The 22,256-nt window shown below is 40.6% G+C and overlaps 1 protein-coding gene across 5 annotated transcripts in view; it reads right to left on the bottom strand.

Moving 5' to 3' along the window:
* Window positions 1-22,256, bottom strand: part of LOC132387641 (synaptotagmin-16-like) — a 170,992-nt gene that overhangs the window by 28,648 nt on the left and 120,088 nt on the right. The gene's annotated exons all lie outside the window — the stretch shown is intronic.

The raw sequence follows: 22,256 nt of genomic DNA, 5'->3' as shown, positions 1-22,256 counted from the left end.
GCCACTCTGCAACCTCAAAGTAGGCTTCTATAATGCCAAAAGTAACACTTTAATGAAAATCCTTATTTTTCAGCAATCATTTTTCTATTTGTAAACAGTATTTCTATTAGAAGGCAACTTATTACATATTTTAGTTTGACTTAAAGAGCACAGTCTAGTGGACCAAATCTCTCCTCTTGTAGCAGTCCAGTCAATCCAGAAATCAATCTGGTAAGCCTTTGTTGTATTCTCTCAATAACATTCTTTCTTTGATAAAGAACCCAAAACTGCTCAAGTGTGGTCTCACCAATAGCCTTATAGTCATAGAGTTCTACAGCATGGAAAGAGGCCCTTTGGCCCAACTGGTCCATGTCAAACAAGATGCCCCATCCAAGTCAGTTCCAGTTCTCAGCATTTGGCCCATAACCTTCTAAACTTCTCCAATCCATGTACCAGTCCTACTCTCTTTGCAAAGTTGTTACTGTATCAACCTTAACCACTTCCTCCGGCAGCATTCCATGTACGTATCATCCTCTGTGGAAAGCACTGTCCCTGAAGTTCCTATTTATCTTTCACCTCTCACCTTAGGCTTATGTTCCCTAGTTTTTGATATGCCAGCTCTGGGGAAAAGATTTGAGTGCATTCACTCTATCTATGCCCCTCATGATTTTATACACCTCCATAAATCACCTCTCAGTATCCTACCATCTAAGGAATAAAGTCATGGCCTCTAACTATAACTCAGTTACTTTTTCAGCACCCTATCTACCTGTGACTCCCCTTTCAGACAGCCAAGTATCTGCACTCCAAGATCTACTCTATCTGACAATATTCCCCTGTATGATTGTAGCGAGATCTCTTGTACACACAACCACTTTTACAACCAACAAATCATGTGTCTTCTTAACGTGCTACACCTCTGCCTGCTTTCAGTAATGAGTGTACAGGAGCACACAAATCCCTTTCCATTTCAACATTTTCCAATTTACTGCCTATCAAATAATACAATCTTTTTTTTCTGCTTTTCTTAACCAGAATTGGATAACTTCACATTTATCAACATCTTACTGCAAATGCCATGTACTTTCCATTCCCTGGTCCAAATCCCCTTGCAGCCTCTTTGCATCCTCCTCATTTTCCCAACCCCATTTCACTCCTAAAGTTCAGCATCCATGTACACTTACAGACATTAAGAAATACTTCACACCTTTTGGAAAAGTTACAAGCACCACCTGTGCCAGGAATTATTTATGTATCCATAATCAATATCATTTCTGCTACAGAGCAAACTGGAAGACCCAGAAGATACAAAACTCTGATAGCACGTAGCAGCAGGCACAAGTATGACTCCTATGCTATAAAATGACCATTAAATGGTTTTTCTAGTACAAGCTGGACTCTTGACCTCACAATCAATCTCATTATGATCATATGCCTCATTGGTTCTCTACACTGCCCCTTTGCTGTAATTGTGTCACTTTATTCTTCATTGATATTGTTTTATCTTATTCTACCTTAATGTCCTATGCAATGATTGGATCTGTATGAACAATATGCAAGAAAAGGTTTTCCCTGTATAATTATTGGTTATTTGACAATAATAAACCAATTCCAATTTCAATTCCAAATTACCAGTTTCCATTTATTTCCCTCTGATCTGCAGCCTGGTGTTTCTTTTCCTTCCTAAGACCACATAGAATTATAGGACTAACAGTTTAGCAACTGGCCCATCAATTCTCAATCCACAATCCTGTACTCTGACTTTAATAGACTGATAATCTGTACTGCCACTCTCCAGTTACAATACTTTTGCCTTCATTAACGTATGTCGGCCCACAAGCCCAGAGCCTGCAGTTCTTTGGAGCCACTACCTTCTCAATACTGCTTCCTTGTCAATGAAGCACTTTTGTTTAACTCCATGATTGATTAACAACTAATAATAAACTAATGTTTATTATCACCAAATGAGTGCCAGGTTTACTTCCTTTGTTCCCCTGTTTAAATAGCAATCGTTTCAATAGCAAATCCCTGTGACAACATCCAGCTCCCAGCCATATAGATCCCCAAAGCTTCCAGCTGTGCATTTCTTTTACCTGTTTAGCATATTCCTCTTCATCACACAGACTGATTCTTGCCAACCATTCTCTACATTGGAGAGTGTCAATCCACTTTTATTAATATGCAGTACACGGTAAAAGTCTCAGATATATATACAGCAAGAGTGCCTATGACTTTTGCACACTACTGTCTTTGCTAATGTGGAGTGGAGAGTGAGCTTGTAAATCTGCCAGGAGCAAAGCATGCTGGGAATGGCGATATGCGGACCGCCGGCGGAGGAGCGTGGGACAGGCGGCCAAGAAGGAGTGTCAGTGGTGGGGAAGGTGTGGTGCAGGTGCAGACACACCCACCCAGCCCTGAGACACTAGGCAAGGTCCTTTGATTCCAAATAATTGACTTATTGATCATTACAGAATCTCTCTCTGGTGCTTCCCACTCCCTCGCCTTTTCCCAAACCTATCTCTGTCCCCTTCACACTGTCAGTCCAGAATAGAGACCCATATCAGAATCAGGTTTATCATCACTCACATGTCATAATTTTTTTTGCAGCAGCAGTACAGTGCAATACATAAAATTACTACAGTTGTCTGCAGAAGTCCTAGGCACCCTTGCTATATATATATATATATATATATATATATATATATATATATATATAGATGTCTAAAACTTTTGCATAGTAGTGTAACATCTAAATAAACAATGCTATTTCAACCTTAATAACTAGGTCAATTGTTTAACCCAAAGTAATAAGGAGCTGTCAAAAACAAATTTGTACTCACAAGGGGTGATTGATAAGTTTGTGGCCTAAGGTAGAAAGAGATGAGTTATACAGCTCTCGTTACATGCACATGCAGTTCAACTCTTTGAGTGTTTATGCTGAAAGCTCGGTTAATAATGCATCTCCTTCTACCTTAGGCCATGAACTTATCAATCATCCCGATGAGTTATTAACTTCAAACTTTCTGCATAATCACTCAAAGGGTTGACCTGCATGTGCATGTAACGAGAGCTGTATAACTCATCTCCTTCTACCTTAGGCCACAAACTTATCAATCATCCCTGCTGAGAACACTTTCTGGAGGTCCAAGATCTATATGCTCCACGACCGCTGGACTAAGTGTGTAAATGTCGGAGAGGACTATGTTGAAAAATAAATGTGCTAGGTTTTCTAAAATTGACTCCTTCTACCTTAGGCCATGAACTTATCAATCACCCCTCGTATAACAGATATAAGAAAATCTGTAGGTGCTGGAAATCCGAGCAACACACACAAAACACTGGAGGAACTCAGCAGGCCAGGCAGAATCTAGGAAAATAGTAGTCTACATTTCGGGTACTGCTGATGGGTTTTGGCCCAAAACTGTCAACTGTACTCTTTTCCTAGATGCTGCCAACAATACACACTCCAAAGCAACAGAAAGGAATTGTTACATAAACTCAGTCAGGATCAGGTAGTAAAATGATGCTGACTATTAGCAGAATCTATTTAATCCCTGTGGACAATATTAACCATCATGGTTTTGTTTCTTCCTGTAGTTACTACTTCCATTCAGTTACAAAGGGACACATCATATCATAGTCAGTGGATGACACCTACTTGAGTTGTAGTCAATTATGTCACTTATGGTACACTGCCCTCACACAAACAGCACAAGATGCTCAACCAATCATCTACTCATGCCAAAAGGGAGGAATGTTGCCAAGGCATGAGAATAGTTCCATTCTCTTCTTTAAAAATGGAGCAGTATCATCCAGCTTGCAAGGACACTGCCCTGCACATGCTTTACCCTTCAGAATTACAAGTCAGGAAGTCATTGATACATTTCCTATATTATTGTGAGATGCACTTCTAATGGATTCATGTATTATATCTTAAATAGTAACCGTGGGAATGGGTCACTCTCTGGGATACCCAACCACTAGTTTACAGAACAAATACAAACTTTTTTTTCTGTCACTTGACTCTGCTGTACACTTCTTGCGTTTGGATATCAGATATGATTTCTATGTCTTGTTGGAGCTGCTGTCAGGCCTGGCATTTTATTGCCCCTTTCGTTACTCCCTCAGGTTTCACTGAACAAATCCCTTTCTCCTCACAATCATCATCACTTCCCTATAATAATTACTGTTTAGAAGTATCTGTAGGAAGTTATGCCTCACTGAGCTTCTGCCCACAGGACATCTCCAAAGTAGAAGGTAAATAGCCGGCGCATGTCTATAAACCTGAGGGCTGCATGCTTTGACTTGGGAACTGGAAAAACAGATCATTTCTAAAACTAATGCTTGTATCAGATTCAGATTCATATTCAGATTGAGTTATTACATGGACAGTGAAACATACAATGTTTAACACATTGCTTATGTTAACAACTTAGGGAGAGCTGGGGACAGCTCACCACACATTCCGACACCAGATAGATTGCCAGCAATGCTTGGAAGATCAACAAAACACATAACAAATCAGAATACATCAAACAATAAAACAACAACAGCAAAACAAGATCCTTTCCCCGCCTCCCACCTACCCACGCACTCACATGGGTAGTCTCCAACCCCAGGATTGGCTGGACCTCCAGTCTGCCCTCTTCAATCTCTAGACTTTCAATTGCCCTTCAGACTTTGAGCTTCGTTACTGAACCCCAGACTAGCCAATGACAGGATCCCAAACTCCAGGTTTTCATTACCCGTCCACGTCGCTGGGCATCAAGCACGAGGTGGAGGCCAGGACTCCAGATGCCCTTCGTTCCCATATCGCTGGACTTCAAGTGCAGTGCAGAGGCCTGGACTCTGGATGTCTTTTGTTACCCATCCATATCACTGGACTTTGAACATGGAGCATGGAGCAGAATCCTGACCTCTAACCCCTCCACATTCCTGTTGCTAAAGCCTAATCTGACCTCTAACTCCCCCCTCCATCACTGTCCCTAAAACCTAACCTGACCACCAACTCCTTTTTCTGTCCACAAAACCATCCCTACAAACTTAAAATCTCAAACACAATCTCAGTGGAAACCACAACTCAGCACCATCTTGACCGTCCACGAGAACCTTCATCAAAGGAAAACAATTGTAGAATGGTGCTTCCTTTATTAAATGTACTAGACTCTTCTTACTCCCTACCCTCCCAACCAAACCTCTCACAAACATCCCAGCCCATTCCACCCCACCCCACTGATGCACCATCAATAACTCTCGGAGACAGGAGGCAAACGATAGGCTTTTATTAGCTGCAAGAGACCATGATTAGTAGCAAAAGACCACCACACAACATCCTGGAGACTGAGGGAGGAGCAGTGCCTCCAATCACCTTTATACAGGGGTCTGTGGGAGGAGCCACAGGAGCAGTCAGCGGGGGGGGAGGGGAGGGGGGTGTCCAGACAGGTATATGTAGTTTATCACAGGGACCTAGAGCCTAAAGTTGAGGAGCTGATGTAAGTCATTATTAGGAGGAAAACAGTGTAAGGAAAACTGTTGAATCCAACAGGAAGACTGGCAAATCCCCAATGCCTAATACCCAGCTTCCCAGAATACTTAAGGAAGAGGCCCTAGAAATAGCAGATTCAGTTGCAATCATTGTCCAGAATTTGTTGGACTTTGGATCAGTTATTACTGATTAAAGGGCAGCTAATATATGGAGAGAGAGAAAATGGTATAATGGACCAGTTAACCTGGTATCAATAATGAGGAAAATGCCTGTCCATTCTGAAAAAATTAGTAAATCAGTGACAAGAACAGTCAAAAACAGCATTGATTAATTAAAGGGAAATAATTTTCATAAATTTACTGTAGGAGCAGTCAGCAGTCCAGACAGGTATATGTAGTTCACCATACTCACATTATATAGAAGCACCCCTCCCAACTTCAGTGGTAAAGCACACAAGACTGATTCAGTTGTACTTGGGCACTGTTCAATGCAGTATTGCAGCAAAGGGCCCATGGACAACACATGCATCACTCTTAACATATGCAACACTTCCTTGGCCATGTATATTTCCTGCTGGGGCCACTTCTGTTATAAAACAAGACAATATTAAAGTCTGTTATGTAAATAAATTACTTGAACATTGCCACTTTTAAGGTTTCCACAGCTTTGGAATCACTTTAGCACCTGAAGCCCATTTGTTGCCTCACTATTATTCCTTAAGTAACACAAAATTGCTCTTACATCATTACAGTACTATTAAGATACTAGGGACAGAAATACGAGACACCACTAGAAAGACTTGAACGACTTGCGTTGTGGTTGCCATGGCAAAAGTCTGAATAGGGATTATTATTAACCTTCATCCTATTGTCTTTCTGACAGTCTGTGAAACATTGAGGCCCCATAGCTTCTCTGCAGCTCTCAAGTCTATGTTCAAGTATGCAGATGATTTCAACTAAAATGGATTTTTATGAACCTCTATCATTCATCAATGGAAGCGTGGAATTGCCTATGAGAATTGATCTAGCAATTCATTTCCAAAAAAAACCCTTAAATCCTTTGAATTCTGAATGCAATGTCGCTACAGGGATTATGATTTTAACTGAACCAGGCAAGATAAGTAAACAGTTATTTTTTGTCCACAATACAGCTTTTTAAAAAATCTATTAGAATATTTAGCTTTCAAATACCCTCTGAAGTTCTGTGCAACTGGTAGAATCTCAACGTGTGATGTCTCAGAAATTCACACATACAAGTAGATGGAGCCTGAGAAATGGAGACATTGCTGCCCAATGTTTTAAGAGAAGTGCCAATATGGTTGAAGTAAAAGACTGTAGAAATGAGTTCTCACTTACAGCTTCCTTTGGCCTAGATAGAACATCCTCTGTGCCAACAAACGAATGGTATGATGCTGGGCAAATCAGGCTTTGTGCCTGGGCACACTGGTAGAAGTTTTATTTGCACAAATGACCCATCATTGAGCCTCTACAATTAAGTGGACATGAGAGGGCACAGTTTTAAGGTGCTTGGAAGTAGGTACACAGGAGATGTCAGGGGTAAGCTTTTTATGTAGAGAGTGGTGAGTGCGTGGAATGGGCAGCTGGTGGCAATGGTGGAGGCAGAAATGATAGGGTTTTTGAAGAGACTCCTGGATGGTTACATGGAGCTTAGAAAAATAGAGGGCTATGGGTAAAGCCTCGGTAGTCCTAAGGTAGGGACATGTTCAGCACAGCTTTGTGGGCTGAAGGGCCTGTATTATGCTGTATGTTTTCAATGTTTCTATGACACAAGGATATTCCAGTTCTTGTTACACCATTTATAAAGGGAGCTATGAAATTAATGGAAACAAATTTCAGAAGCGTAATTTAAAGGATGTAGATCACCTGTTTAGTGCAATGTTTGTATCGTTCAGAGGATGCGGACACCACATGACACTAAGCCATTTATTGTTCATCACTATTCTCCCAGGAATTGGAGAGGCAGCTAATAGCCAACCACGATGCAGGATATGAACTCACTTGTATGCCAGACCAGAGAAAGCTGGCAGACTTCCACCCAGAAGGTCATAAATGAATTTGCTGGGTTCTTACAACAATCCAGCAGGTCCGCGCTTACTGTTATGGGACTGGCCTTCTACTTAAAATAGCAAATTCAATTTCAATATCCCAGCTCCTATCGTGGAACTGAAAACAGCAAATGTCTAATCCATACTTCTGACTACTAGTCCAATAATTTAACTTCTGAGCTAAACAAAGATCCAAATTCGACCTCTGTACTTTGAAACAGGGTCAGTAAGATGGTTTTATATAGAACAGAAAGCCTCAGGCACCCATGGGTATAAACAGTATCAGCATGTTTACCTGAAATCCTAGAAAATCTGCCTGTGTGTGCCAGTTAGCTGTTTCAGAGCAGTGACAAGAGTCATTGCAAATTACAGTGGTACTTGATCACAAGTAAAGTGATTTAGTACTTATATTTAATCTTTGGAAAAGGATTTGCTCTGGAGTTTTGGAGAATATAAACAAAGACTGTTGACAGAGAAATTGATTGTTGGTGGACATTGAAAATGACTGACAGGGGAAGTTGAGAAGACATATCATGGCCAGGAAGGAATGAAGACTGGGTAAGCTTTGAGATTGGGCAGTTGGATATCTGGGGGAGAAAAAAAATTTGGGGTCATCAAGGAATCAAAAGACCGGTGAGAGGGACTGGTCTTTAGGAGATCATGGAATGAACAGTGGTTGGGATGGACCAATGGCAGCTCTGGGGTCTCAATCTCCGGAGTCTTCCTGTACAACTTGGTCTACATTCACCTGCAAGGGTCAAAATGAGACATTTCACAAGGAACAATCGCACTTCATGAACAGGATCCATATTGGACAGGCCCTTGCCCTATCACTCCAGGAACCCCAGCGTAACATTACACAGTCTGAAAACAAATGCTATCACTATTCAGACTGCGTGCCGCCAAATTTCAATCACGCATCGCCAAATAAAAGTATGATGTGATGCAATTTCAAGGGCAATGTTGTACTCCAATACAAATCAAAACATTAAAAAATGCACAATGCTTTGAATATAAAACAAATGTCTAACAGAATAAACAGTGATTTAATAAAGCATTGGGAATCCTTTTCAAGATAATCACAATTCAAGGTACAGTTCTACTTTTGTATAATGAGACAAGAATTGTTTTCACCAAACTATAATCTTCCTTTCCCTGCTCTTTAATTTTCATCCAATTAGTGCTCTCACTTGGTGAATCCCTGCTGGTTTCCTGGAATGGTTCCTACTGAATAGATTGGGATCTTTTCTGCAAAGCCTTGTTTATTCCATTTGTCTTCTTGCCGTTGTATATCCACCATATTATTGTATTATTCCATATACTCCAACAACCTTTAATTCCTTTTTAGCTTTGGAGGCAATATATCAAATACACTTGGCAATCCAGCTTTTTAATTGCTGCAAACCACTCTGCAACTCTAGAATCCAGGCTGCCACATATTGAACAGTAAGCACTTGTTCACTGGAGAACTTGCTGCCTAGTGTACCTGGAAAGAAAGCATCTTAAACAAAATTCTTTAGCCAAAGGAAGTCCGCTGAGGAACAGCATTAAATGCTTGGGCCTGTTCTATTAATTTTGGAGTCTTTTGCAATGGAAAATGGAAGAGTCATTTGGTAAATTTAATCCAGACAACAAAGATCTATTTTAAATAAAACAAAGTTCTGCACGCTGATGCAAAAGCATTTGTTGGATGCAAAAGTTATTCATTAAATTGGATCCAAAATGTTTGGTGATCATTCTGGCTCAAAACATTATTAACCTGTATTAAGCTGCAGAGTCCTCTAAATTTAATAGCGTAATCAGCAAAGTTTGCATTCCGAAAAGCAAATTGCTCTGTCAGCAAGACTAAGCACCATATTTTGGTAACTACTTTTTATAACATAATCCCAGACTGTAACTATGATGTTCTACTTGTGAAATTTTCAGTCACTACTAACCGACCTCCATAAGCCACAAAATCTAACTGATTCTATTATTTTCCTGTCCTGAGTTTACTGTAACTTTAACAGCTTTTCTTTACCTGTCAATCATATTTCATTCCAAACTCTTTCCTTCTTACACTGCAATAATTTGAAGGTCTGATTTTCAATTTACCTTTGAATTTTTATCTGCATTTAATTTGTCTGTTTGATGTTCCAAAATCATATCCTATTCTTAATGCCTGAGCTGCATCAGTTCCATCATTTTCTGGCTGATTATTATCCTTTTCATTTCAAAGTCCCAATTATTTTAAAGTTCTCCATTATTATTTGCAAAACTCCCGTTCCTGTAACTAAGAATTGCAGCTCAGCGACTATTTTCTCAGGTATTTTGTGGCAACGATCCCCAGTTTTCTTTGCACAATCTTTACTCAGATCCAGAAGGGAAGCTTGAAATCAACACACTCAAATTTCGTGAAAATCAAAACAAAACACTTAATTTTAAATAACTGGATAATGAGGAAACCTGACAGTGAGGATGCTTCAGGTATTATATATGAAAATCTAGAACAAGGAGGTTACCGGTTAAAAATAAAGAGGGCGGTCCCAATCTAAAATAAAGACCAGGTATTTTTTTCCTCATTTGAGAAACACATTAGTATTTAAAACTGCTTTCCTGTAAAGATGATTCTGTGAATACTTTCAAGACTGTAGTGGCCAGGTTCGTGATAAGCAGGGGTGAAAGTTACCTCATATAATATGAATACAGAGTTGAGATGACAATTAGGTTAGCCATCACCCTACGAAAGAGCAGAAAAGATATGAGGGACTGAGGTAACTTCCCCTGTGCCTGATTCATGTATTCGAATCAGCTGTCTTATGGAACCTCTGTTTTAGGCAATGTAATGGCACAGAGGAAAATCTGATATAATGGATAAAATGGATCCATTTCAGGCAGGAAATTAATAGGGAAATGCTCTTTTATTCTATCTCTTTTCTATATTATTGATCACTGAAGTGAGTCTGACTAACATTTATGTCATATTAAGGATACATATTAAAAAAAATAAGAAGGCCTTGAGGTTCAGTGGGACTAAGATAGCTCCCATAACTTCCATTTCCCCCTCTGTATTTGTCTGTTTCCCTGCATCTTATTCTCTCCAACACGTGCCAAATAGTTCTCCTTTGATTCTGTTTACCATTGACCTATCCTACGTGGTAATTTCCAGAGGCCAGTTACCAGAGCACATTTGGGATATGGCAGGAAACGGGAACAGCTGGATAAAATAAACACTTGCACAGAGAAAGTGTGCAAGCTTTATACCGAGATCACCCAAGATCAGGTTCAGTCCTGGGCCTCTTCAACTGTAAGGATGCAGCACTAACTGCTGCACACCTTTATATCCAACGAACACCAGAAAATATTTCCTGAAGGAACTGATGCACCATCAATAACTCTCGGAGACGTGAGGCGAGATATAGGCTTTTATGGACTGGAAGAAAGAACAAGCAGCAATTGACCACCACACTGCATCCTGGAGACTGAGGCCGGGGCTGTGCCTCCAATCGCCTTTATACCGGGGTCCGTGGGAGGAGCCACAGGAGCAGTCAGCGGGGGGGGGGGGGGGGGGGCCGTGTCCAGACAGGTATATGTAGTTCACCACAAAATTGGTTGAAAATAATGTGGCATCTGAGTTTTAAATTGAGTGACATTTGGAATTCAAATTTGGTACTGAACTTGTGCAACAATAGTTTCCCTTTTTTCAAACTTTTAAATAGGTTCAGGTCAAAGAACACTATGTTTCTTTTCATATGATTTAAAGTGGCAAATGGAACACAACTGTAGAAAAAAATGGATATAATGCTGAATAGTTATTTATTAAAATACAAATCAAAACAAATTGAAAAATACAACTCAATACTCTGCAAAAATACAGCAGATCATCAACATTTGAAAGATCTGAAGGAAGCTTCACACTGCAAAACTGAAGACAATCTTTACCCGATCTATTTTTAGCAATTTTACTGAATGAAATATATTTAAAAAGCAAACACGAGGAAATCTGCAGATGCTGGAAATTCAAACAACAACACACACAAAATGCTGGTGGAACACACCAGGCCAGGGAGCATCTATAGGGAGAAGCGCTGTCGACATTTTGGGCCAAGACCCTTCGTCAGGACATATTTAAATGGCAACTTTCCACATCATGAAGAACCCTCCTGCATCTGAGTGCCTGCTGAAGGGCCTTAGCCTGAAATATCAACTGTACTCTTTTCCACAGACACGTACAAAAGCTGGGTGAATTCAGCAGGTCGGGCAGCATCCGTTGAAGTGAGCAGTGAACGTTTTGGGCTGAGACCCTTTGTCAGGACTGTGGGCCTCTTTTCCACGGATGCTGCCTGGCCTGCTGAGTTCCTCCAACATTTTGTTTGTGTTGCCTACATCTGAATGCGATGGTATTCTTGATTCTCCACCCAGGCTTTGCATGACTGACAGTAGCAAAAACCAAAAGGAGGCTACCAACACAATGAAGGAAGCCCTGAGCATACCAGAGATGGAGAACCTTCACTGATGTCCTGCACACTAGTGGTGAAATGGGCAGGAAGCAAGTTTCCACATTACTCATAAAACAACAATTTAGCATTGGACAGTTAGTAATGCTACAGAAAAAGTTAAAACATGCATTCGCACTGACAGGCATTTTCTTTCTGAGTAGAACGCATAGGTGAGGTCGAAGGTTACACAGCTGAAGTGGGCCTCAGAGATCCGGTCAGACTTACTGTGATGATGATCACATGGAGAAATCTCTTGAGAGGGTCTCCTGGATCTTGTGAATCAGCAGTGAGATAATAACACTGGCTGCTAATCTGGAAGTAACGTATCCACTAAAGGTAGGACTTTCCCTTTTTGAGCCCTGTCAGGCATCAGAATCAGGGGTGTCCCCAGTATTCAGCAACAGTGATGTTATCAAGCTGAACTCATTGACAAGTTCGCACTGACATCAAGACAGCAAAATAAATAAATTATTTCTCATTGTTGCCACATCCATTGAACTCTGAAATGGATTTCACACACCTGGTAATCTCCATGGTTATTTTAGGGACAGAGAGTTTGTTAAGCCATATTTGTCACTATTTACACATTAAACACTTACTCACAGCTTAAGCAACAAAGAATATTTTTAACGTATTATCAGTTTACTGATTTCCTGAGGTTAATTTGGAGAAGACTGCTAGCAACCTTCCATGGGGAAGAACCTCACTGACAGGCAATTCGTGAATTTCCGCACAAGCCGTACACCGCATACCTCAGAACCAGCTCCAGGTTTGACTGTGTACTGTCAGCAACGGATGATATTTTTGCCATTAGAAAAAGCAGCCCATGATCTCCCTGCGCAGAATATTTTAATGGAAACAATATGACCATTCAGCCCAACTTGGCTCCACTGTCCAGTAGACATGCCTCCGCCACCCTGTACCTGGTCCATAGCTCTCTCCACCTAATCAATTCAAGTGCTCACCTACACACTTCAATGCTGTGAGCAACCTGGCTTCAACCACTCCTTCAGGCACTGAATTCCAGGTACTTACCACTCACTGGGTGAAGATGGTATCTCTCATGCACTTTCTGCAACCTTACCCTAAAGCCACGACCACTAATTTTGTCTACCCCTGATATAGGGAAACATTTCTTCAGTCTATTCTATCAGACTCCTCATCATTTTATACATTTCAGTCATTTCCTCTCTTAACTCGAGGGAAAGAAGGCCTAACCTCTCCAGTCTGAACTGTTCCATCCCAGGTCGATCTGCTCTACACCCTCTCCAGTGCTAATGCACCCTTCCATGGTGACCAGAACCTTGGTGACACGGTACTCCAGTTGAAGTATGACTAAGTTTTTTTACAGGGGAGGAACCAAAGTTGGAAGAAGGGAGAATATGTAAGTCTCCCAACTTCTGCATTCAGTGCTTTGACTGATGAAGGCCAGTATCCCCTTTGACATCCAACTTTTTAGGTCTACCTGCATTGTCACCTTCAAGGATCAACGGGTTTGTTGTATGATCCCTCTGTTCCACTGTATTCCCTATGACTCTTATCATGCATTATTTATGTTCTAGCTTTATAAGTGCTCTCAAAATGCATCACTTCACATTTGTCTGGATTAAAATCAATTGCCATTTTTCAGCCCAGTTTCATCAATGTAGCCTAAAACTTCCTTCTACACTATTATCAACTCTTTGTATCATCTACAGTCGTATTGATCTTGCTTCTCACAATCATATCCAAGTCAGTCCATAAGACCATAAGACATAGGAGCTGAATTAGGCCATTGAGCCCATCGAGTCTGCTCTGCTGTTCCATAATGGCTGATCCCAGATCCCACTCAACTCCACACACCTGCCTTCTCACCATATCCTTTGGTGCCCTGACCAATCAGGAAACGATCAACTTTCGACTTAAATATACACTCAGACTTGGCCTCCACTGCAGTCTGTGGCAGAGTGTTCCACAGATTCACAATGATTTGGCTAAAAAATATTCCTCTTTACCTCTGTTCTAAAATGTTGGCTTTCAATTTTGAGACTGTGCCCTCTAGTTCTGGATGCCCCCACCATAGGAAACATCCTCTCCACATCCACCTTATCTAGTCCTTTCAACATTCGGTAGGTTTCAATGAGATCCCCATGCATTCGTCTAAATTCCAGTGAGTACAGGCCCAAAGCTGCCAAACACTCCTCATAAGTTAATCCCTTCATTCTTAGAATCATCTTCATGAACCTCCTCTGGACTCTCTCCAATGACAACACATCCTTTCTGAGATATGGGGCCAAAACTGTTGACAATACTCCAAGTGCAGCCTGACTAATGTCTTATAAAGGTTCGGCATTATCTCTTTGCTTTTATATTCTACTCCCCTTGAAATAAATGCCAACATTGCAATTGCCTTCTTTACCACAGACCCAACCTGTAAAATAACCTTTTGGGAGTCTTGCACAAGGACTCCTAAGTCCCTTTGCACCTCTGATGTTTGAACTTTCTCCCATTTAGATAATAGTCAGCACTATTGTTCTGTTTACCATACATTATCATACATTTCCTAAAACTGTATTCCATCTGTCACTTATTCACACGTTCTTCCAATCTGTCTAAATCCTGTTGCAATCGCATTGTTTCCTCAGCAATACCTACCCCTCCACCCTTTGCCCATTCTCTTAATCTGTCTAAATCTTTCTGTACCGTCCCTGCTTTCTTAACACTACCTGCCCCTCCACCTATCTTCATATCATCTGCAAACGTTGCCACAAAGCCATCAATTCCATTATCCAAATCATTGACAAACAATGTTAAAAGTAGTGGTCCCAATACTCACCCCTGCGGAACACCACTAGTCACTGGCAGTCAACCAGAAATGGCCCCTTTTATTCCCACTCTCTGCCTTCTGCCTGTCAGCCATTCCTCTATCCATGCCAGTATCTTTCCTGTAAATCCATAGGATTTTATCTTGTTAAGCAGCCTCATGTGTGGCACCTTATCAAATGCCTTCTGAAAGTCCAAGTAAATAACATCTACTACCTCTCCTTTGTCCACCCTGCTTGGTGCTTCCTTGAAGAATTCTAACAGATTTGTCAGGCAAGATTTCCCTTTACAGAAACTATGCTGACTTTGACTTATTTTATCATTAGGCTCCAAGTACCCCAACACCTCATCCTTAATAATGGACACCAACATTTTCCCAGCCACTAAGGTTAGGCTAACCGGCCTATAATTTCCTTTCTTTTGTCTTCCTCCCTTCTTAAAGAAGGGAGTGACATCTGCAATCTTCCAGTCTTCCAAGACCATGCCAGAATCAAGTGATTCTTGAAAGATCATGACCAATGCATCCATTACATCTTCAGCAACCTCTCTCAGGACTCTGGGATGTAGTCCATCTGGTTCAGGTGATTTACCCACTTTAAGACCTTTAAATTTACTTAGCACTTCTTCTGTTGTAATAGCAATGGCACTTACTCCAGCTCCCTGACACTCACTGACCTCTGGAACACTGCTAATGCCTTCCACCGTGAAGACTGATGAATTAAGTTAAGTTCATCTGCCATTTCTTTGTTCCCCATTATTACCTCACCAGACAACAACACACACAAAATGCTGGTAGAACACAGCAGGCTAGGCAGCATCTATAGAGAGAAGCGCTGTTGAAGTTTCGGGCCGAGACCCTTTGTCAGGACTAACCAAAAGGAAAGATAGTAAGAGATTTGAAAGTAGAGGGGGGAGGGGAAAATGTGAAATGATAGGAGAAGACCGGTGGGGGTGGGATGAAGCTAAGAGCTGGAAAGGTGATTGGCAAAAGTGATACAGAGCTGGAGAAGGGAAAGGATCATGGGACGGGAGGCCTCAGGAGAAAAAAAGGGGGGGGGAGCACCAGAGGGAGATGGAGAACAGGCAAACAACTAAATATGTCAGGGATGGGGTAAGAAGGGGAGGAGGGGCATTAATGGAAGTTAGAGAAATCAATGTTCGTGCCATCAGGTTGGAGGCTACCCAGCTGGTATATAAGGATTAAATACATAGGTCCTTTGAAGATAAAATTATAGTAATTGGGGAAGTAAAAAATAAATATAAAAATTATTTTGAACTCCATGGAGCATGTGGGGATCCTTTGATATTCAGGCAATCTTTCTGTTCTTTCTTTTTTCTTTCTTTAGATAAGGGTTAAGGGGGGAGGGTTAAGGGGAGGGGGAGAGTTAATATTATCTTTCTTACTATTTTACTATTACATTTATTCTTTGTAATTTCTAAAATTTAATAAATAAATATTTTTTTTTTAAAAAAAAGGAAGACATCTCCTTCGTCCTGGAAAGAAAAGCCTCATCCTGAGAGCAGATGCGACGGAGACAGAGGAATTGTGAGAAGGGGATAGCCTTTTTGCAAGAGACAGGGTGGGAAGAGGAATAGTCCAGGTAGCTGTGAGAGTCTGTAGGCTTATAGTCGATCTCAGTAGATAACCAGCATCACCAGCATTACCTCACCAGCATCATTTTCCTTAGTGGTCCAGTATAAATTCTCACCTCCCTTTTACTCTTTATATAACAAAAACTCTTTAGTATCCTGCTTTATATTTTTGGCTAGTTTGCCCTGATTTACTAAATGCTAGGGGAACTCAGCAGGACAGTCAGCAACTATGGAAAAGAATACAGTCAACGTTTCGGCTGAGACCCTGGTACTTGCTGAAGGGTCTCGGACCAAAACATCAACTGTACTCTTTTCCATAGATGCTGCCTGGCCTGCTGAGTTCCTCCAGTATTTTGTGTGTGTTGTTCAGATTTCCAGTATCTGCAGATTTTCTCTTGTTTGCCTTCATATTTCATCTTTACCCTTTTATAGCTTGTTTAGTTGCCTTTTGTTGAATTTTAAAAGCTTCCCAATCATCCAGCTTCCCACTCACTTTTACTATCTTATATGCCCTTTCCTTGGCTTTTATGCAGTCCTTAACATCCTGCATCAGCCACAATTGCTGACTCCTGCCATTTGAGAACTTCTTCTGTGGGAAATAGCTATTCTGCACCTTGTGAACTATTCCCAGACTTCAGCCACCTCTGCTCTGCTGTCATCCCTGCCAGTATCCCCCTCCAATCCACCTGGGCAAGCTCCTCTCTCATGCCTCTGTAATTCCCTTTATTCCACTGCGATATAGATACATGTGACCTCAGCTTCTCCCTCTCAAATTGCAGTACGAGTCATATACATTACAAACTACATGGGTCCTAGTACTAATCCTTGTGGGACACCACTATTCATAGGCATCCAATCACAAAAGCAAACCTCCACAATCACACATTGTCCCAATTACTAATCCAATTTTGGATTCGATTTGCCAATTTAACTTTTTGAATTAAACTCCTATGTGGGATCTTGACAATAACCATACTAGAATGTTTATTCTCTCCCTTTCAGTCAATGATTTTCCATTGTTGTGGTCTTCCCTAAAATTGTTACAATTTTGAGTCTGACCAATTGCTGGTTACGTGAAACATTTTCAAATTCCCTCTGGATCTTCACTATCTCGTACTGAGGTTGGTTCATGCTGACTGGACTGAAAGTCAAGGAGATATAATACCCTGATTCCTTGCATCGAAAAGCACAAAAACAAAGACTGAAGTCAGTCCTGCTTTTAGAACTGTGTTAGAGGACTTGGTTCATTATTTAGGAGGCTACCCCATAATCGAATGGTGAAGCAGATTCAATGGGCTGAATGGCCTAATTCTGCTCCTATGTCTAATGGTCTTATTACACATTGACAGATTTTTGAGTTACAACTTTGGAATTGAGCTATGATTATGTCAGGATTTTGTTTACTGCTTCCATTGGAATTATGCACTTCCATTCACAACTATCCAATCTTCACCTCTTATTCCATCTCAAGCACAATCCCAACGTGTGATTGGATGTCCAACAATCCACAAATAAGACAAAATACATTTCTGAACTGGATAAGCACTTCTGGTGAATTTGCAAGTTCTTGTTGTGAATCTTAAATCTAAGTTCAAAAAATAAACTATAAACCACTAAAGACTTATCTTAGTGAAACAAAAATATTCACTTCCTCTAATTTAATCAATAATCACTTCCTGTAATTTAATCAATATTCCTACCTTCTAAATTTCTTTAAATTCAGGATAGATAACAATATTGTTTTGGAGTTGTAGCGATTATTGAAGTCATCTCCAAAACTAGTCTGATAATGATACACAATGCAGGATCACACCTCATGCACTGGTTTAAGAATCAGCATCAATTAGATGAATTTCCTGAGTTCTACTGGTGAGGTAATGAGGCTGCACGCACTGAATCAAGTGCTAGACATTTCATACAGGTCCAGGGCTTGTGATGCAAGTGGCCAGATGTGTGCAATGAAATATCGTTCCTTGGATGGCTGCACGTTCATTAATCATCACATACTGTCTACACGTAAACCTCTTATAATTACCACTCGGTGGCAGAGTACACTATGATTTCCATAGTGAGTGAAAGAGTACACAAAGGTTTGGACATACAAAATACATACATTTTAGTTTTAATCAATGCCTTGATTAAAAGTTATAAAATGGCATAACTGATCAGAGAATTAGGCAAAGCTTTGTTATACCAAACTACTCAGGTCCTCATGCAGATTTTAGCTACCAGTTTAGTGCTCTGACACATATGTACCCGAATAAAGCAATTGGCAAGGCAATATCGATGCACTAAGATCTTTTCCTTCTCTCTTTTCTCTCACCACTTATTTTCCAGAGGTTTTGTAAAGATATCTTTTCACTGCCAATCTAAAAAGAATAACATGTTTCCTGTTAAATATGTTAAGTTGGAAGTCCTTGGAACGTTCCTCCTCAAGAGGATCCAATATTTGGGGGCTCCCCAAGTGGGAATTCTCCTTGAATCCAGTTGTTTATAGAGGGAAACGAAGGAAGCAATAAATGGTTCCAAAGCAGATAAAACCACCACTGATAAATCACTGCCCTCACATCCACCATTCTGGCGGATGACACTCCGACATAGTAATGGCTGCACAAGTTGCAGATCAGCATCCAGTCATGTATAAAGGTAATGTAAAAGCTAACGTGATGCTATTACAGCTCGAGGTGTTCTAGAGTTTGGAGCTCTATTCTAGCGCCGCCTGCAACGGGTTTGTCATGTGGGTTTCCTCCAAATGCACCATTTTCTTCCCACAGACCAAACACTTACTGGTTAATTGGTCGTTGTAAATTGTCCTGTGATTAGGAGAGTGTTAAATAGGTGAGTAGCTGGGCAGTGTGGCTCGTTGGCCTGGATAGATAGACAGATAGATAGATAGATACATTATTCATCCCCAGGGGAAATTCAACATTTTTCCAGTGTCCCATACACTTATTGTAGCAAAACTAATTAAATACAGTATTTAACTCAGTATAAATATGATATGCATCTAAAATCACCCTCCCAAAAAACATTAATAAATAGCTTTTAAAAAGTTCTTAAATAGTTTACTAAAGTGCATTGAGTGGTAACTTAAGCTCAGTCCTAACCCCGGCACTTTAACATGTCTTGCCCCTGGTGGTTGAATTGTAGAGCCGAATGGCGTTGGGGAGTAATGATCTCTTCATCCTGTCTGATGGGTCTGTCTGCACTGTACCTCTAAATAAATAAAACATAAAATAAAGCCTCTTGTTTCAAAAGCACTTCCAGGCTTGACAGGACTGGCACTTTCAAGGGCAGCAAATCAGGGAGACACGGGGACTGCAGTTGCTGGAATTTGGAGTAACAAATAATCTGCTGGAGGAACCTGCTGAGATAGGCAGCATTTGTGGAAGGAAAGGCATTGTGGAATTCAGGTTAAAATGTCGACAATTCTTTTCCTCCCACAGATACTGCTCAACCTGCAGTGTTCCTCCGGCAGATTGTTTGTTGCTGCAGTTAATCGCATTCCTCACCTTCTCCTGCATCCTTCTGATATGAAGCAAATCTGTCCAATGAGCAGGAAGTGTCAAACAAGGCCTCCTCTTCTGCATCATACCCACAGTACCAGACATTAAACAAGGAAGTTAGCATCTTGCACAGTATCTACACTAGGCTTCTTCCTTCTATGTTAGTCAACCAGCATCTATGTCATTACTTCCCATGTCCCCCATTTAACCCAACTTTCTGTTAGGTACAATTTGCATGTGGTCTCCCTATCTGATGAGATCCATTATGTACCCAAAAGCTTACCTCACAAAGGAGTCAGGACTAATAAAACCTACTGATCATAAGACCATAAGACAGGAGCAGAATTAGGTCATATGACCCATTCAGTCTGCTCTGCTATTCCATCATGGCTGATTTATTACGCCTCTCAACCCATTCTCCTGCCTCTCCCTATAACCTTTGCTGCCCTTACTAATGAAGAACCTATCAATCTCTGCTTTAAATATATAACCATTATATTATAATCAATGAAGGACCGCACCAACTTGGCTGCTCAACCAGAGTGCAAAAGACAACAAACTGTGCAAATACAAATAGAAAGAAACAATAATAATAAATAGTCAATAAATATTGAGAGCAAGAAATGAAGAGTCATTGAAAGTGAGTTCGTAGGTTGTGGGAACATTTGAACGTGAAGTTGAATTCCACAGATACACAAGCCTCTGGCTAAAGAAATTCCCCCTCATTTCTGTTCCAAAATGCTACAGAAAGTGGTGGATATGGCCTAATCTATCACGGATAAAGCACTCCGCACCATTGTGCACAGGAAAGCAGTATCCACCATCAGGGACCCCCACTGCCAGGCCAAGCTCTCGTCTCGCTGCTATCAGGAAGAAGGTATAGGAGCCTCAGGAGTCACATCATCAGGTTCAGGAACAGTTACTACACCTCAAACATCAGGCCTTTGAACAAAAGGGGGTAACTTCACTCAACTTCACATTCAAATGTTCCCACAACCTATGAATTCACTTTCAATGACTCTTCATCTCTTGTTCTCAAAATTTAGTGCTTATTTATTTTTATTACTATTTCTTTATTTTTGTATTTGCACAATTTATTGTCTTTTGCAGACTGGTTGGTGCAGCCTTTCATTGATTCTACTGTGGTTATTATTGTATTGTGGATTTATTGAGTATGCTTGCAAGAAAATGAATCTCAGTGTTATGTGTGGTGACATGCATGTACATTGCTAATAAATTTAATTTGAACTTTAAAGGAAGTTCCTTGTATTCTGAGACTGTAGTCTCTGGTTCTAGACTCCCCCACTAAAGGAAACATTCTCTTCATGTCCACCCTATATAGGCCTTTCAATGTTCAATAGATTTTACTGAAAACACCATACTACCCCCACCTCCATTCTTCTAAACTCCAGTGAGTACAGGCCCAAGAGTTATCAAATGCTCGTCGTAATTCCTGGGATCATTCTCATGAAGTTTTTCTGGATGCTCTCCAGTGCAGGCACCTCCTTTCTTAGAAACAGGAGCCCAAAACTGCTCAACATATTCCAAGTGTTGACTGACCAATCCCTTATAAAGCCTCAGTATTCCATCCTTGTTACTGGCTGTATTGCAGTATAAAAATCTCCAATCAAACTACATGATATAAATAGTGTTGGTAACGGACACTGTGGTTTTGGGGATTTGATTTTGATCAAGACAACTCCACTGTGCACCAAGTTCCCTTTTGATCTTGCAGTACTTGAATGTGTTTTTCATAACATAAAGAGCTTGAAAGAAGATCAGCCACACATAAAGCATAGCACAAAATGCAATTGATATAAACCATCACCAAAAAATGAACACAGCCATTCTCGGGAAAATGAGTGATGATGTGGACAACAAAGGTGCAAGGAGTAAATAGCATGAATTGGCTGAATTGCATAAACAAAGGAAATCCATCAGTGATTTAAGGATAAGCTGCAAGCTTGCAGCAAAATTAACCTAGCTATTCTGAAAAATAAGGGCATGAAGTGAAGGTCAACTTTCATTTTAATATGTTAGACCATTTAGGGAAAACTAATAGTGGGTCAAATTTGGATTGAAGTTTTGAATAAGTTCGGGTGATTTAATTTTAATGAGTTATCACTGCTATTTCAATAGTTTTAACTGGAAACACAATTCTGCTGCTGCCTGTAAGGAGTTAATGCTGACCATGTGAGTTTCCTCCAGGTGCTCTGGTTTCCTACCACAGTCCAAAGTCTTATCAGTTGGTAGGTTCATTGATCATTGTAAATTGTCCCATGATTAGGCTAGGATTAAGTAGGGGAATTGCTGGGTGGCACGTCTCGGAGGGCTGGGGGGGAGGGGAG

This window comes from Hypanus sabinus, chromosome 2 (assembly GCF_030144855.1).
Source record: "Hypanus sabinus isolate sHypSab1 chromosome 2, sHypSab1.hap1, whole genome shotgun sequence".
Classification (NCBI taxonomy): Eukaryota; Metazoa; Chordata; class Chondrichthyes; order Myliobatiformes; family Dasyatidae; genus Hypanus; species Hypanus sabinus.
This window is presented reverse-complemented; position numbering and strand designations above follow the sequence as displayed.